Here is a 15,918-nt window from a genome sequence, read left to right as displayed (position 1 = left end):
GTAGGTACCCATGAATACTTGTCAACCTCACAATCCCATGAGTTGACAAAACAAGCTCTAGAGAGCAATGATGACTTGGGATCCCATGGATTTCCTTTCCCACCGCTCTCTTCGCGCAAAGACTTCGCGCATTTCTTCTACATTGCACTCACTTGGCTATGGGTTATTGTCCATTACATATTATATGCCCATATTGCCATGTTCACTTTGCATGATATGCTCATTTCTTTCCATTTGCCATGCATTTGTGACCCATGCTTTGCATTACACATGATGATTGATGCTACTACTTGTATGTGTATTTGCAAGCTTGATGGAGATATTGCTTATTCTTGCCATGTTTCCTTTGTGATCCTTTCCTATGATGATATCTTTCTTTGTAATCGTGCTTGTGATATGCCATGTGCATTGCCTATGACTATTATTTGCTCACATGACATGATTGCCATGATTTCCTCTAGTGTGTTGCATCTTCGCTCCACTAGTTTGCACGACGTGATTTCTATGCTTTCTCATGTTGCATCCAATTCTTGGATTACTTGCTCCTATCATATGTTTGGTTGCAACAATGTCATTACTTCACATATGCCATGTACCATTGCTTGTCACATGATTGATTTGATTGCCTCACACATGCTGAACAATTGCTCTTTCTATTGTGTTGAGTGCCACACGATTTTCACTACACCATATGCACTTTATGCTTGGATTGTCTTGCACTTACTCCATGTGTTTCGACATCTTCTCTTATTTGGTGTTGTGAATGACTCTTATGCCTACCATAGACCGTTCATCGAGAGTCTTATGCATGCTTGCTATGAGCTTGAGGTAGATGCTTATTCTCTTGACACACATATTTGCATCGCTGCCTCCCATTTACATGCTTGTTTCCATGATGTCCTTGACTTCGCTCAATTTATGTGCTTGCATGACATGTCACAATCCATTGTCACACCATATGCTATGCTTGATGACGACACTTGTTTGGTGAATCACCTCTTGAATGCTTGGTGTTGCACTAACGCTAACCACATTCATTTTTCCAAGTGTTTGTTGTTCTTGCTCCTTTTGAAGGAATCACAAGACGGTGCGACATTGGAGAGTGCCCATTTCGAGCTTGGTGATGATGAGTCCTTGGTGCCACACTCTCTTTCTCATGGTGATGATGATCACGATCCATGGACGGATCTCTCCCAAGGGGGGGGGGAGATGATGCGGAGCATCCCTCGACCATCACCATGGATGTCACACCACCACTGCAAGGACGGAGAAGACCGATGACAAGAGCACACACACGTGCCACCGAAACCGAGGTTGACTCCTTCCTCTTCAAACTTCATTCAGTTTCATATGAGAGTCGGGTCCTACCTCAAATAGAAGCGTTGTGCCTTGTTAGGTACCAAGGAGATGACCGGGAGGACACGAGGACGGAGATCCAAGCAACCATGGAGAAGGAGGAGAGAAGCGAGAAGAGAGAAGAAGGAGAGGCTCTGGACACTCCCGGTGCCCGGGCACTTTGGCCCCGGAGGCCCGCCCCCCTGGCGCTGCTCCCAGCCAGCCCCGGGTGCCTGGCCTCACAAGGCCCAGCCGCCGCCCAGGCCACCCCGGGTGCCCGGCCGCTCGCCCGGGTGCCCGCACCTTCGGCCCCGGGTGCCCGGCCCCTCCTCACCTGGGCGCCATCTGCCACCCCTGGGTGCCCGGACTGTCAACCCCCGGGTGCCCGGTCCCCCTTCAGCTACCCCGGGGCGATGGTCCTGACCGGTCCGGGTGCCCGGCCGGTTTGCCCCCGGGTGCCCGGTCCACTCCGAGGGCCTGCGTGCCTCTTTGGGTTTTTACCCATGTATCCCCCCTCCTCCTCTTATTTGGTCCCTAAACTATAAGTACCCCCCCCCCCCCCACCTAGCTCATTTAGAGGATAGCAAAGTATATGAGATGATTATGTGAGCTTTGCTCCTTGTACCCACTCCTCTAGGAGATCAAGACCTCCTAGGAGAAGATCCCTAGTGGATATCAAGCCCCCATCTTGGGAAGGATCCCCATCATAGGATCATCAAGACCTCTCTCCTCATAGGATTGGGATGAACTAGTACCTTGTATCTTTCCTTTGTTGTTCTTGAATCATTGTGACCTCTTGTGTGTTCTTGGATCTAGCATATGTGTGATTGGATCTAGTCAATTTGAGTGTTTCCCCTCTCTTGTGTTCTTCGTGTTCTTCGTGTTCTTGGGGATTTCCCCTCCAATTCGTGAAAGATCTTCATCTAAGGTTCCACCCTACAACAGTTCGTCCATGATTTTTAAAAAGCAAGTACAAAATCATGGTGTTACTGAAGTTAGGACATAATTTCCTCCTTGAATCATGTCACAATAAAAAAGAGATATCACGTCCCTAATAAATTAGAAAAGAAATCTCAGAATCACGTATGATAAAAGAAAGAGATCTCACGTCCCTTGTATAAATAAAAAACCAATCGATCTCACCCCAAGAAAAGAAAACTCAGAATAATCACGTACGGTAAAAAAAAATCTCATCGCTATAAAAAAAAGATCTCACGTGCCACATAGATAGATGAAAAAAGAGGCCTAAATACTAGAAAGTGCGCGCGCACTATCTGGCGTTCGCGAGCGGCCGCTCCCTGGCCACACGATGTGGCCTGAACCACCGCGCGCATCGGCCAGGTGCTACCTGGTCAGGCACTCTCACCCGCTCGCGTTTGTGTCTATCCCCACGCGTCCACGCCCTTTGCCCCAATCCTCCTCGCATGGCCGCCGCCGCCACACCTCAGGCCAGCCATCTCCGCCCTCTCGAGTCAGCCGCCTCGGTCACAACTCGCGTCGGCCGCCGCCGACCCACCTCCCGAGCGTTCCATCCCAGAGGTGCATGAGTTTACTTTTCTCCCTTCGCTGGAGTTGGAGAAGAAGGTGCTAACTGCTGGAATTAATTGGACGGGAGATCAAATGGGCCGGCGTCGCAGTCGGCTGTCACCGCGCACCTTTGTTCGGCATGGTGACGATGGCGAGCACTGCACGGTAGCGGTGCCCACCAGCTCGTCTCGCTGCAGGCGGACTCTCGTTGTGGTGCTCGCCGGCGGCGCTTGCTGGGGCAGCGGCCGTCCAGTCAGGGTGCATGGAAGATTTTGTGAGATGTGGGTGAATCTGTGGGTCGGAGTTGGAGTCAAGGTGGAGCTTATCATGTGGATTTCGTGGAGCCACTTGTTGTGAAGGCCGGAGCAGACAAGGAGATCTATGACAGTGTGAAAGAAGAAACCAAGATTGTCTCTTGTTTGGGTCTGCAAGCAGCAAGCCTGTCAGTTTCTTGATGCTACTACGTCTCTTGTTTGCTTCTGCAAGTTCAGCTGAGTGACTACATTTTCCTGCATAGCAGTGAGATAATCTGTGAGTTTGCTCGTTTCAGACTTTCAGTGTGCTACCAGCTGCATCAGGTCAAAGTTTGTTCATCATCCAAGCTTATTTGGCTACAAGAGGATGCTGCCATTTCTCATGGAGAACGGTGGCCAAGTTCAGAAATTGTCTAAATTACCATCAGATGAGATTCAGTCTCCACTGTGGAAGTTCATTTGGATGGCAGTGCAGCTAAAGTGCACAAATCCACATCAGAAGAAAAGTTAGCTTCGGTTGGAGAATCATTTGCCGTGCGTACATTGCTCCAAAGGTAAAGTAAGTAGCCACTACATCACTACCACGACCCGCACATTTTGTTAAGTAATAACTTTTTTGAGGAGTAATGGATTAATTGATACTACTGCTACTACAAATGGTGTACGTTTGGTCTTTGTTGTTAGAAAAAAATTGCACATCAACGGCTAGTTAATTGGTTGGTTGGGGCGAAGTTGCACAATGGCTCATGTATGGTTGGCCATAGGAGCAGACAAAGTTGCACGAGCTGCGGTAAATAGATGAATGAGGCAGTATATAAAGTTGCAGATCTCACCGGCAATGATAGTCGTGTTGATAGAACACTCTCGTTGGTATAGTAGCTCATGGACAACTGCGGGAGTTGCACATGCGTGGGGGTATAGTCGCACACAGAGGATCATGGAGCTGCACACTCTCATTGGTGTAGTAGCACACACGGCCGCAAAGCTGCACATTTTCGCCGGTGTAGTAGCTCACGCGCGGCCATGGTCACACACACATGACCACAAAATTGCACTCTCATCGAAATAGTCGCACGACCACGCGCGGCCATGGTCACACACACATGACCACGTCTTCAGAAGTTGCACATTCTCGTTGGCATAGTCACACATGCATGGCCACAGAGTTGTACAATCTCGTCCACATATCGCATATGAATTGCTGTGGGAGGTGCTCACGCCCGGCAGCGGAGTTCATACTCTCGTCGGCATAGTCGCACAAGCATGGCCACAGAGTCGCACAATCTCGTCCGCATAGTTGGACATGAATTGCTGTGGGAGGTGCTCACGCCCGGCCGCGGAGTTGCACACTCTCGTCGGCATAGTCGCACAAGCATGGCCACAGAGTCGCACAATCTCGTCGCGTATAGTCACACATGAATTGCTGAGGGAGGTGCTCACGCCCGGCCGCGGAGTTGCATACTCTCATCGGCATAGTCGCACATGCATGGCCACAGAGTCGCACAATCTCGTTCGCATAGTCGCACATGAATTGATGTGGGAGATGTCACCGGCATAGTCGCACATGCATGGCCACAGAGTCACGCAATCTCATTCGCATAGTCGCACATGAATTGCTATGGGAGATGCTCGCGCTCGGCCACGGAGTTGCACACTCTCGTCGGCATAGCCGCACAAGCATGGCCACAGAGTCGCACAATCTCGTCCGCATAGTCGCACATGAATTATTGTGGGAGGTTCTCACGCCTGGCCGTGGAGTTGCACATCGTCGGCATAGTCGCACATGCATGGTTACAGAGTTGCACAATCTCGCCTGGATAGATGCACACGAAATGTTGTGGGAGGTGCTCACGCCTGGCCGCAGAGTTGCACACTCACGTCGTCATAGTCGCACATGCATGGCCACAGAGTCGCACAATCTCGTCCGCATAGTCGCACATGAATTGATGTGGGAGATGTCATCGGCATAGTCGCACATGCATGGCCACAGAGTCACTCAATCTCGTTCGCATAGTCCCACATGAATTGCTGTGGGAAATGCTCGCGCTCGGCCATAGAGTTGCACACTCTCGTCGGCATAGCCGCACAAGCATGGCCACAGAGTCGCACAATCTCGTCCGCATAGTCGCACATGAATTGTTGTGGGAGGTTCTCACGCCTGGCCGTGGAGTTGCACATCGTCGGCATAGTCGCACATGCATGGTCACAGAGTTGCACAATCTCGCCTGGATAGACGCACACGAATTGTTGTGGGAGGTGCTCACGCCTGGCCGCAGAGTTGCACACTCACGTCGTCATAGTCGCACATGCATGGCCACTCGCACAATTTCGTCCGCATAGTCGCACATGAATTGATGTGGGAGATGTCATTGGCATAGTCGCACATGCATGGCCACAGAGTCACACAATCTCGTTCGCATAGTCGCACATGAATTGCTGTGGGAGATGCTCGCGCTCGGCCACGGAGTTGCACACTCTCGTCGGCATAGCCGCACAAGCATGGCCACAGAGTCGCACAATCTTGTCCGCATAGTCGCACATGAATTGTTGTGGGAGGTTCTCACGCCTGGCCGTGGAGTTGCACATCGTCAGCATAGTCGCACATGCATGGTCACAGAGTTGCACAATCTCGCCTGGATAGATGCACACGAATTGTTGTGGGAGGTGCTCACGCCTGGCCGCAGAGTTGCACACTCACGTCGTCATAGTCGCACATGCATGGCCACAGAGTCGCACAATCTCGTCCGCATAGTCGCACATGAATTGCTGTGGGAGGTGCTCACGCCCGGCCGCGGAGTTGCACACTCGTTGGCATAGTCGCATATGCATAGCCACATAGTCGCACAATCTCGTCCGCATAGTCGCACACGAATTGTTGTGGGAGTGCTCGCGCCTGGCCGCGGAGTTGCACAATCTCATCGGCTTAGTCGCACATGTGCTTTTGTAATACTCACGCCCGGCGACTACCTGGTAGTTGGCCAAGGCACCGAGACAACAGACGAAATTGCTCATTTCACTGTTAGAGAGTAGTATGGGATGGTGCCATTAGTGAAAACTGCATGTCCACATTTACAGAAAAAAGTTGCACATCGACTGTCAGCTAATTGCACATCGACGACTAAACAGTTGCACCAAATGGAGACTAAATTGCACACAAAAAGTTTGTCAAAACATACCCATGTGAGATTTAGTTTCGAAGAGCACGCCGCCAGGGTTCCAACGGTGAAAACGGATCTTAATTCTTATGCGCGGTTTAAAAGTTATAACTTTTAAAATTTTGAAAACTCAAATTAAATATGTTCACACGTGTTTACATGGGTGTTTTCGTAATACTTTACTGTTACATGTACCTTTTCAAATATATGGATTAAAATTGTTTTTTATATTAATTAAAAGGGACAACTTATTACCCTTTACTCCCTTCATTTTTTAAAGAGTGTACTTCCAACTTTCTTGGAAAGTCAAACTTTTTTATGTTTGACCGTGTTTATATAATAATACATCAAAATTTATGCCATCAAATTAGTAGCATTAGATTTGTGATAAAATATACTTTCATCATATACCTATTTGATTTCACAAACATTGATATATTTTTACACAAATTTAGTTAAATTTTGAGATAGTTTGACCCTCCAATAAAGTTGGAAGTATAGATTAGGACAAAAAAATTCTATTTTAGGCCGGCCGCTCGGGAAGGCCAGCGAGCAGCCGGCCACTACCTAAACTCGTCCTTAAGTATGATAACAGACCAAGACTAGAAAACATCGTGTACTACACCCAAAGCACATATGGAATAGATCAAACACAATACTTTACCTTATTGTAGGCCAATGCAATTGACACGGCACCTCTCATGAGACCCACCAATAATAATCTGAAGAACCCACATCATGTAAGTAAAAAGAGTATAGTCTTGAAAGGACATAACACACATAAGAAATTTCTAAATAAGACACACACTTGCTGCCTAAGAGATCTTCTCGCCTGGAGTTCTTTTGGTCAAATTGGAGAGATAAGATAGTGGGAAAACAAATGCAGCTCTTGCAACCAGCACCAACGCCAAAATACCACCAAAATAGATTTCATTGGGCTGCATAGTACAGAAAATGCGTTATAAAACAAAACTATCTGTGGATTTGAACAACAAATATGTTACTACAAACATGGAAAGAAGCAGATAGAGAGCATGCATACATGTTTCACTATCAATCTTCCACTTCTCTATTCCAATGCATCAATGCCAACATAGATAAAGAGAAACGTCTCAGAGATGAATGACAACGTGGCGAAGGCATTCCTGGTGTGTGTCGAATGACATAAGCATAAGCGAAGTTCAGATCTCAAATGATGGAGTCACACGTATTTCTGATACAGACAATGCAGATACATACTTGGTTGTGACCCTGGAACTCGCTATTGCGTTGTGCCACATATAATGCGACATTACAATACCGCAGAAGAAAACCATGAGAATACCACTCAAATCAAGCAACTGACACACAAAGCAACCAGTCAATACCAATTAGAGCTAGCTGATAGTGACAGATTACTACATCTACATGAAGTTAATAGTGCAGGGTGCTTACTTAAGCCAGCATGTAAGATAAATAAGCCATATGGAAACATCCATTGTGACAGATTACTGCATCTAGCTGAAATTAATAGCGCAGGGTGCTTGCTTAAGCTGCCAGCATGCAAGAAATACTAATATATTTGTTACCATTGTAATATGATATCCCAATTAGGGTGCGTGTGTGCGTATGTGTGTGCCCGTGTAGCTGGTCAATTTGCAAATGAAACTGCTCCAAAAAAATGCAATTAGAGCTAGCTGATGGTGACAGATAACTATACATCTATGTGAACCTGCATTATCCTACAGTCATGCATACTTGAGCTAGCTGATAGTGACAGAGTATTACATCTATGTGAACCTGTATTACCCTACTATGCTGCTCTTCACCCTCTTTGCTTTGCATTTGGAAAATTAATCCTAAACTTGTTAAAACATGCTTTCCTACCGGTAAACTGTAGCTACATTTTTCTTATAAAAGAAGGGTTCTCCCCTTCCAATTTTCATTAGAGAAAACCACATCATATCAAGTACGGACTACAGGACTAAAAACATAAATGATGCAACTAGCATGCGCCCCCTCCAGCCCTCTGTCACACCCCCTGATGGAGATGTTTTTTCAGAGCCAAGCTGGGTGACACACACCAAAACACAACAAAGTCTTAATACATTCATCCATAACCCAGCCAACAAAGGGGGGCAAACTGGTAAGCTACATATGTACTGTACTGGAATGGATAGCAATTAGGATAGCGGGAGTACCTCAAATCGGAAATAAGCATAGCAAAGTGCCGAAGTGGGGAATAAAAAACCGGCGTGGGCTTGCGGTTGCAGGGGCACCAGCCGCGGCGGCATGATACGTCTCCAACGTATCTATATTTTTTGATTGTTTCATGCTATTATATTGTTCATCTTGGATGTTTTATATGCTATTTTATATGATTTTTGGGACTAACCTATTAACCTAGAGCCCAGTGCCAGTTTCTGTTTTTTCCTTATTTTTGAGTTTCACAGAAAAGGAATACCAAACGGAGTCCAATTGACGTGCCAATTTTTGATGATTTTTTATGGAGCAAAAGAAGCCCCGGAGTAAAATAGTTGGGCCAGAAGAGTCCCGAGCCACCCACGAGGGTGGAGGGCGCGCCCTACCACCTTGGGCGCGCCCCCTACCTCGTGGATGACTCGGAGACCCCCCCTGATGTGAGACCGATGCCAAAACTTTCTATAAATACAGAAAGCCCCGAAAAGAAACCTAGATCGGGAGTTCCGCCGCCGCAAGCCTCCGTAGCCACCAAAAATCAATCGTGACCCTGTTCCGGCACCCTGCCGGAGGGGGGAATCATCACCAGTGGCCATCTTCATCATCCCGGCGCTCTTCATGACGAGGAGGGAGTAGTTCACCCTCGGGGCTGAGGGTATGTACCAGTAGCTATGTGTTCGATCTCTCTCTCTCTCTCTCTCATGTTCTTGATATGGCACGATCTTGATGTATCACGAGCTTTGCTATTATAGTTGGATCTTATGATGTTTCTCCCCCTCTATCTTCTTTTAATGGATTGAGTTTTCCCTTTGAAGTTATCTTATCGGATTGAGTCTTTAAGGATTTGAGAACACTTGATGTATGTCTTGCGTGGGATACCCGTGGTGACAATGGGGTATTCTATTGATTCACTTGATGTATATTTTGGTGATCAACTTGCGGGTTCCGTGACCTTGGGAATCTATGCATAGGGGTTGGCACACTCTCATGTTCTTGATATGGCACGATCTTGATGTATCACGAGCTTTGCTATTATAGTTGGATCTTATGATGTTTCTCCTCCTCTATCTTCTTTTAATGGATTGAGTTTTCCCTTTGAAGTTATCTTATCGGATTGAGTCTTTAAGGATTTGAGAACACTTGATGTATGTCTTGCGTGGGATACCCGTGGTGACAATGGGGTATTCTATTGATTCACTTGATGTATATTTTGGTGATCAACTTGCGGGTTCCGTGACCTTGGGAATCTATGCATAGGGGTTGGCACACGTTTTCGTCTTGACTCTCCGGTAGAAACTTTGGGGCACTCTTTGAAGTTCTTTGTGTTGGTTGAATAGATGAATCTGAGATTGTGTGATGCATATCGTATAATCATACCCATGGATACTTGAGGTGACATTGGAGTATCTAGGTGATTGAAGGAAATATGCCCTAGAGGCAATAATAAAGTTATTATTTATTTCCTTATTTCATGATAAATTTTTATTATTCATGCTAGAATTGTATTAACCGGAAACTTGATACATGTGTGAATATATAACAAACATAGTGTTACTTGTATGCCTCTATTTGACTAGCTCGTTGATCATAGATGGTTGAGTTTCCTAGCCATAGACATGAGTTGTCATTTGATTAACGGGATCACATCATTAGGAGAATGATGTGATTGACTTGACCCATTCTGTTAGCTTAGCACTTGATCGTTTTAGTATGTTGCTATTGCTTTCTTCATAACTTATACATGTTCCTATGACTATGAGATTATGCAACTCCCGTTTACCGGAGGAACACTTTGTGTGCTACCAAACGTCACAACGTAACTGGGTGATTATAAAGGTGCTCTACAGGTGTCTCCAAAGGTACTTGTTGAGTTGGCGTATTTCGAGATTAGGATTTGTCACTCTGTTTGTCGGAGAGGTATCTCTGGGCCCTCTCGGTAATGCACATCACTATAAGCCTTGCAAGCAATGTGACTAATGAGTTAGTTGCGGGATGATGCATTACATAACGAGTAAAGAGACTTGCCGGTAACGAGATTGAGCTAGGTATTGAGATACCGACGATCGAATCTCGGGCAAGTAACATACCGATGACAAAGGGAACAACGTATGTTGTTATGTGGTTTGACCGATAAAGATCTTCGTAGAATATGTGGGAGCCAATATGAGCATCCAGGTTCCGCTATTGGTTATTGATCGGAGACGTGTCTCGGTCATGTCTACATAGTTCTCGAACCCGTAGGGTCCGCACGCTTAACGTTTGGTGACGATTTGTATTATGAGTTTATGTGTTTTGATGTACCGAAGGTAGTTCGGAGTCCCGGATGAGATCGGGGACATGATGAGGAGTCTCGAAATGGTCGAGACGTAAAGATCGATATATTGGACGACTATATTCGGACATCGGAAAGGTTCCGAGTGATTCGGGTATTTTCGGAGTACCGGGGAGTTACGGGAATTCACCGGGAGAAGTATTGAGTCTTATTGGGCCATACGGGAATAGAGGAGAGAGGCCAAAAGGAAGGAGGCGCCCCCCTTGGTCCGAATTGGACAAGGGGTGCAGCCCTCTTTTCCTTCTCCCTCTCCCCCTCTTTCCTTCTCTCCTACTCCGGAAAGGAAAGGGGAATCCTACTAGGACTTGGGAGTCCTAGTAGGACTCCCCACACTTGGCGCGCCCCCTCTAGGGCCGGCCTCTCCCTCCCTCCTATATATACGGGGGTAGGGGGGCACCTCTAGACACAACAATTGATCTCTTGGATCTCTTAGCCGTGTGCGGTGCCCCCCTCCATCATAATCCACCTCGATAATATCGTAGCGGTGCTTAGGCGAAGCCCTGCGTCGGTAGAACATCATCATCGTCACCACGCCGTCGTGCTGACGGAACTCTCCCTCAAAGCTCGGCTGGATTGGAGTTCGAGGGACGTTATCGAGTTGAACGTGTGCTGAACTCGAAGGTGCCGTGCGTTCGGTACTTGATCGGTCGGATCATGAAGACGTACGACTACATCAACCACGTTGTGCTAACGCTTCCGCTTTTGGTCTACGAGGGTACGTGGACACACTCTCCCCTCTCATTGCTATGCATCACCATGATCTTGCGTGTGCGTAGAAAATTTTTGAAATTACTACGTTCCCCAACGGTGGCATCCGAGCCAGGTTTTATCGTTGATGTTATATGCACGAGTAGAACACAAGTGAGTTGTGGGCGATACAAGTCATACTGCTTACCAGCATGTCACACTTTTGTTTGGCGGTATTGTTGGATGAAGCGGCCCGGACCGGCATTACGTGTACGCTTACGCGAGACTGGTTCTACCGACGTGCTTTGCACACAGGTGGCTGGCAGGTGTCAGTTTCTTCAACTTTAGTTGAACCGAGTGTGGCTATGTCCGGTCCTTGAGAAGGTTAAAACAACACTAACTTGACGAACTATCGTTGTGGTTTTGATGCGTAGGTAAGAACGGTTCTTGCTCAGCCCGTAGCAGCCACGTAAAACTTACAAGAACAAAGTAGAGGACGTCTAACTTGTTTTTGCAGGGCATGTTGTGATGTGATATGGTCAAGGCATGTTGCTATATTTTATTGTATGAGATGATCATGTTTTGTAACCGAGTTATCGGCAACTGGCATGAGCCATATGGTTGTCGCTTTATTGTATGCAATGCAATCGCCCTGTAATGCTTTACTTTATCACTAAGAGGTAGCGATAGTCGTAGAAGCAAAAGTTGGCGAGACGTCAACGATGCTACGATGGAGATCAAGGTGTCGCGCCGGTGACGATGGTGATCATGACGGTGCTTCGGAGATGGAGATCGCAAGCACAAGATGATGATGGCCATATCATATCACTTATATTGATTGCATGTGATGTTTATCCTTTATGCATCTTATTTTGCTTTGATTGACGGTAGCATTATAAGATGATCTCTCACTAAATTTCAAGGTAAAAGTGTTCTCCCTAAGTATGCACCATTGCCAAAGTTCATCATGCCGAGAACCACGTGATGATCGCGTGTGATAAGCTCTACGTTCATCTACAACGGGTGCAAGCCAGTTTTGCACACGTGGAATACTCGGGTTAAACTTGATGAGCCTAGCATATGCAGATATGGCCTCGGAACACTGAGACCGAAAGGTCGAGCGTGAATCATATAGTAGATATGATCAACATAGTGATGTTCACCATTGAAAACTACTCCATCTCACGTGATGATCGGACATGGTTTAGTTGATTTGGATCACGTGATCACTTAGATGATTAGAGGGATGTCTATCTAAGGGGGAGTTCTTAAGTAATATAATTAACTGAACTTTAATTTATCATGAACTTAGTCCTGGTAGTATTAGCATATCTATGTTGTAGATCAATAGCTCGCGTTTAGCTCCCCTGTTTTATTTTTGATATGTTCCTAGAGAAAAATAAGTTGAAAGATGTTAGTAGCAAAGATGCGGACTAGCTCCGTGATCTGAGGATTATCCTCATTGATGCACAGAAGTATTATGTCCTTGATGCACCGCTAGGTGACAGAACTATTGCAGGAGCAGATGCAGACGTTTTGTGACACCCGGATATTTAAGCTACAGTGAACCTCCTCTAAGGATGCCACGTCACCTCGATTACTGTTGCTAGTCTCATGTTAGTTCGAAATCGATTCAAATTCAAATTCAAAATCAAGCAAATAAATGTTTTCAAATATTAAAACCAAATTGTTCTGGATGTGATAAATAATTCGTAAGTAATATTGGTGGACAAACAACATTTTTGTAAAATGTTTGACTGCCCTAGACTAATTAAAAACAGTGGCTAAAATAATAATTTAATTGCTTTGAAATTATGAAAATACTAAACTAATATATTTTGGCTACAAACTAGGTTTGGCAGTGGCCTGTATTGATGATACTAACTTAGGTGCTAACTTGGTATTTCATAAAACTAAAATAAAAGAAACTATAATTGAAAACAGAAAAGAATAAATAAAAGAAAAAGAAAAACAAAACAAGCAACAAGAGAACAACAACCCCCCCCCCCAACTGGGTCAGCCGGCCCAGCTAAACAGCCGACCGACCAAGGTCCCTCACTCGGCCCACCTAACCCCTATATCCCCGGTCCACCCCCGCAAACCCCAACCCACCCCCACGATCCCCACTTCCCCCCCACTCCCCCGATCCCCTCCTGGATCGGGATCGTCCTCGACGCCCCGGCTCGTCCCCGCCGCCTCGCCGTTCGCCGGCGCCACCCGCCGGACCGCCTCATCCTCTTCTCCTCTCCATCGTCCCCTCGTCACCGGGCCGCACCCGCTCGTCGTCGCCGTGCACCACCACCGCCGCCGTCCTCTCCGTCACCGAACCGCCCCCGAGCTCGTCGCCTCGTCCCCGTCGTCCTCCCCGCGCCCACTGCCATTTCCCTGCAACCGTCGGTGAGACGCCGTGCCTCCCCTCTCCCCCTGTCGGACGCCATCCGCCGCGCCCGACCGCGCCGGTGCACGGGCCAAGCCCCGCTCGCTGCTCCTCCCGCTCACGCACCGTCGCGCCATGCCTGACCCCGCGACGCACCTCGCTGCCGCACCCGCCGTGCTGCTTCTCCCCGACGCCTGCGCCCTCGCTCGCCTCTGTGCTGCCCGCCCCTCGTGGCCATGCCATCGCGCCACTCCCCACTGCCCCTCGCCTCGCAGCGCCGGGCCGCGCCCCGTGCGCGCTCTCATCGCTGCCGCTTTGGGCCGCGCGGCCCCCTCCGCCTCCGCGCCACTCCGGCCGCCTGCCGGTGCCGTGGCCGCCGGCGCCCCGCGGCGCTGGGCGGCACCCATTGCGGCTGTGTCCGGGTGACCCGGTGCCCGCACCCGTAACCACTGCCCAGCGCCCGCTAAGGCCCTGGGCCATTGACACATGGGGCCCGCCCCTGTTAGATAATGTAAAAAAAGATTTAAAAAAATATAATAAAAATTAATTAACTAATTAATTAACCCTATTTAATTAATCTAATTAGCTAATTAACTTAACTAATCTGTTAACTAGACTAATTAACTTGGTTAGTTACCAAACAGAGTATGACAGCTGGGACCCACAGGTCAGTTTGACCCAGTCAATGCCCTGTTGACTGCTGACGTCATGATGACGTCAGCAAACACTATTCTGGATAATGTTGCTTTAAAATATTTAAATAAATAATTAAAATCAAAAAATGATTAAATCTTTAGAAAATCATATAAAATAATCCGTAACTCGGATGAAAATACTTTCTACATGAAAGTTGCTCAGAACGACGAGACGAATCCGAATACGCAGCCCGTTCGTCCGCCACACATCCCTAACCTATCGAACTCACAACTTTCCCCCTCCGGTTCATCTGTCCGAAAACGCGAAACACCGGTAATACTTTCCCGGATGTTTCCCCTTTCGCCGGTATCACCTATCCCTACGTTAGGTCACCCCTAGCACAACGTATCGCCGCGTCTTGCTTTGTGTTACATTTGATTGCTCTGTTATTTATTGTGTTCCCCCTCCGTTACTTCTTTTCGGTAGACTTCGAGACCGCTGCCGATGTTCGTGTGTTCGACTACATCGAAGACGACCCCTCCTACTTGCCAGAGCAACCAGGCAAGCCCCCCTGATCACCAAATATCGCCTATTCTTCTCTCTACTGCTTGCATTAGAGTAGTGTAGCATGTTACTGCTTTCGTTACTCCTATTCTGTTGCATAATCTGTCATTGTTGCTACAGTTGTTACCCTTACCTGCCATCCTACTGCTTAGTATAGGATGCTAGTGTTCCATCAGTGACCCTACACTCTTGTCCGTCTGCCATGCTATACTACTGGGCCGTGATCACTTCGGGAGGTGATCACGGGTATATACTATATACATTATATACATGACACATGTGGTGACTAAAGTCGGGTCGGCTCGAGGAGTACCCACAAGTGATTTTGATGAGGGGGCTGAAAGGACGGGTGGCTCCACCCCGGTAGAGGTGGGCCTGGGTTCCTGACGGCCCCCGACTGTTACTTTGTGGCGGAGCGACAGGGCAGGTTGAGACCACCTAGGAGAGAGGTGGGCCTGGCCCTGGTCGGCGTTCGTAGATACTTAACACGCTTAACGAGATCTTGGTATTTGATCTGAGTCTGGCCATTTGGTCTATACGCACTAACCAGCTACGCGGGAACAGTTATGGGCACTCGACGTCGTGGTATCAGCCGAAGCTCTTCTTGACGTCAGCGACGGAGCGGCGCGCGCCGGATTGGACTGGAACGCCTGCTAGGCTAGGTCTGCTTCCGGCCTCCCTCGCAACGTGCAGGTGTGCAATGGGCGATGGGCCCAGACCCCTGCGCGCATAGGATTTAGACCGGCGTGCTGACCTCTCTGTTGAGCCTAGGTGGGGCTGCGACGTGTTGATCTTCCGAGGCCGGGCATGACCCAGGAAAGTGTGTCCGGCCAAATGGGATCGAGCATGTTGGGTTATGTGGTGCACCCCTGC

General features: G+C 47.8%; 1 long non-coding RNA gene across 1 annotated transcript; it reads left to right on the top strand.

Annotated features, from left to right (window-relative positions):
- The first annotated feature begins 2,685 nt into the window (after positions 1-2,685).
- Positions 2,686-9,269, top strand: LOC109755178 (uncharacterized). The gene is made up of 2 exons (XR_002230891.4): positions 2,686-3,304; positions 3,413-9,269. It is a non-coding gene; the product is annotated as an uncharacterized lncRNA (long non-coding RNA).
- The last annotated feature ends 6,649 nt before the right edge of the window (positions 9,270-15,918 follow it).

Source organism: Aegilops tauschii, chromosome 4, assembly GCF_002575655.3.
Source record: "Aegilops tauschii subsp. strangulata cultivar AL8/78 chromosome 4, Aet v6.0, whole genome shotgun sequence".
Taxonomy (NCBI): Eukaryota; Viridiplantae; Streptophyta; class Magnoliopsida; order Poales; family Poaceae; genus Aegilops; species Aegilops tauschii.
Note: the sequence above shows the minus strand (reverse complement) of the source record. Positions and strands in the feature narration are given on the sequence as shown.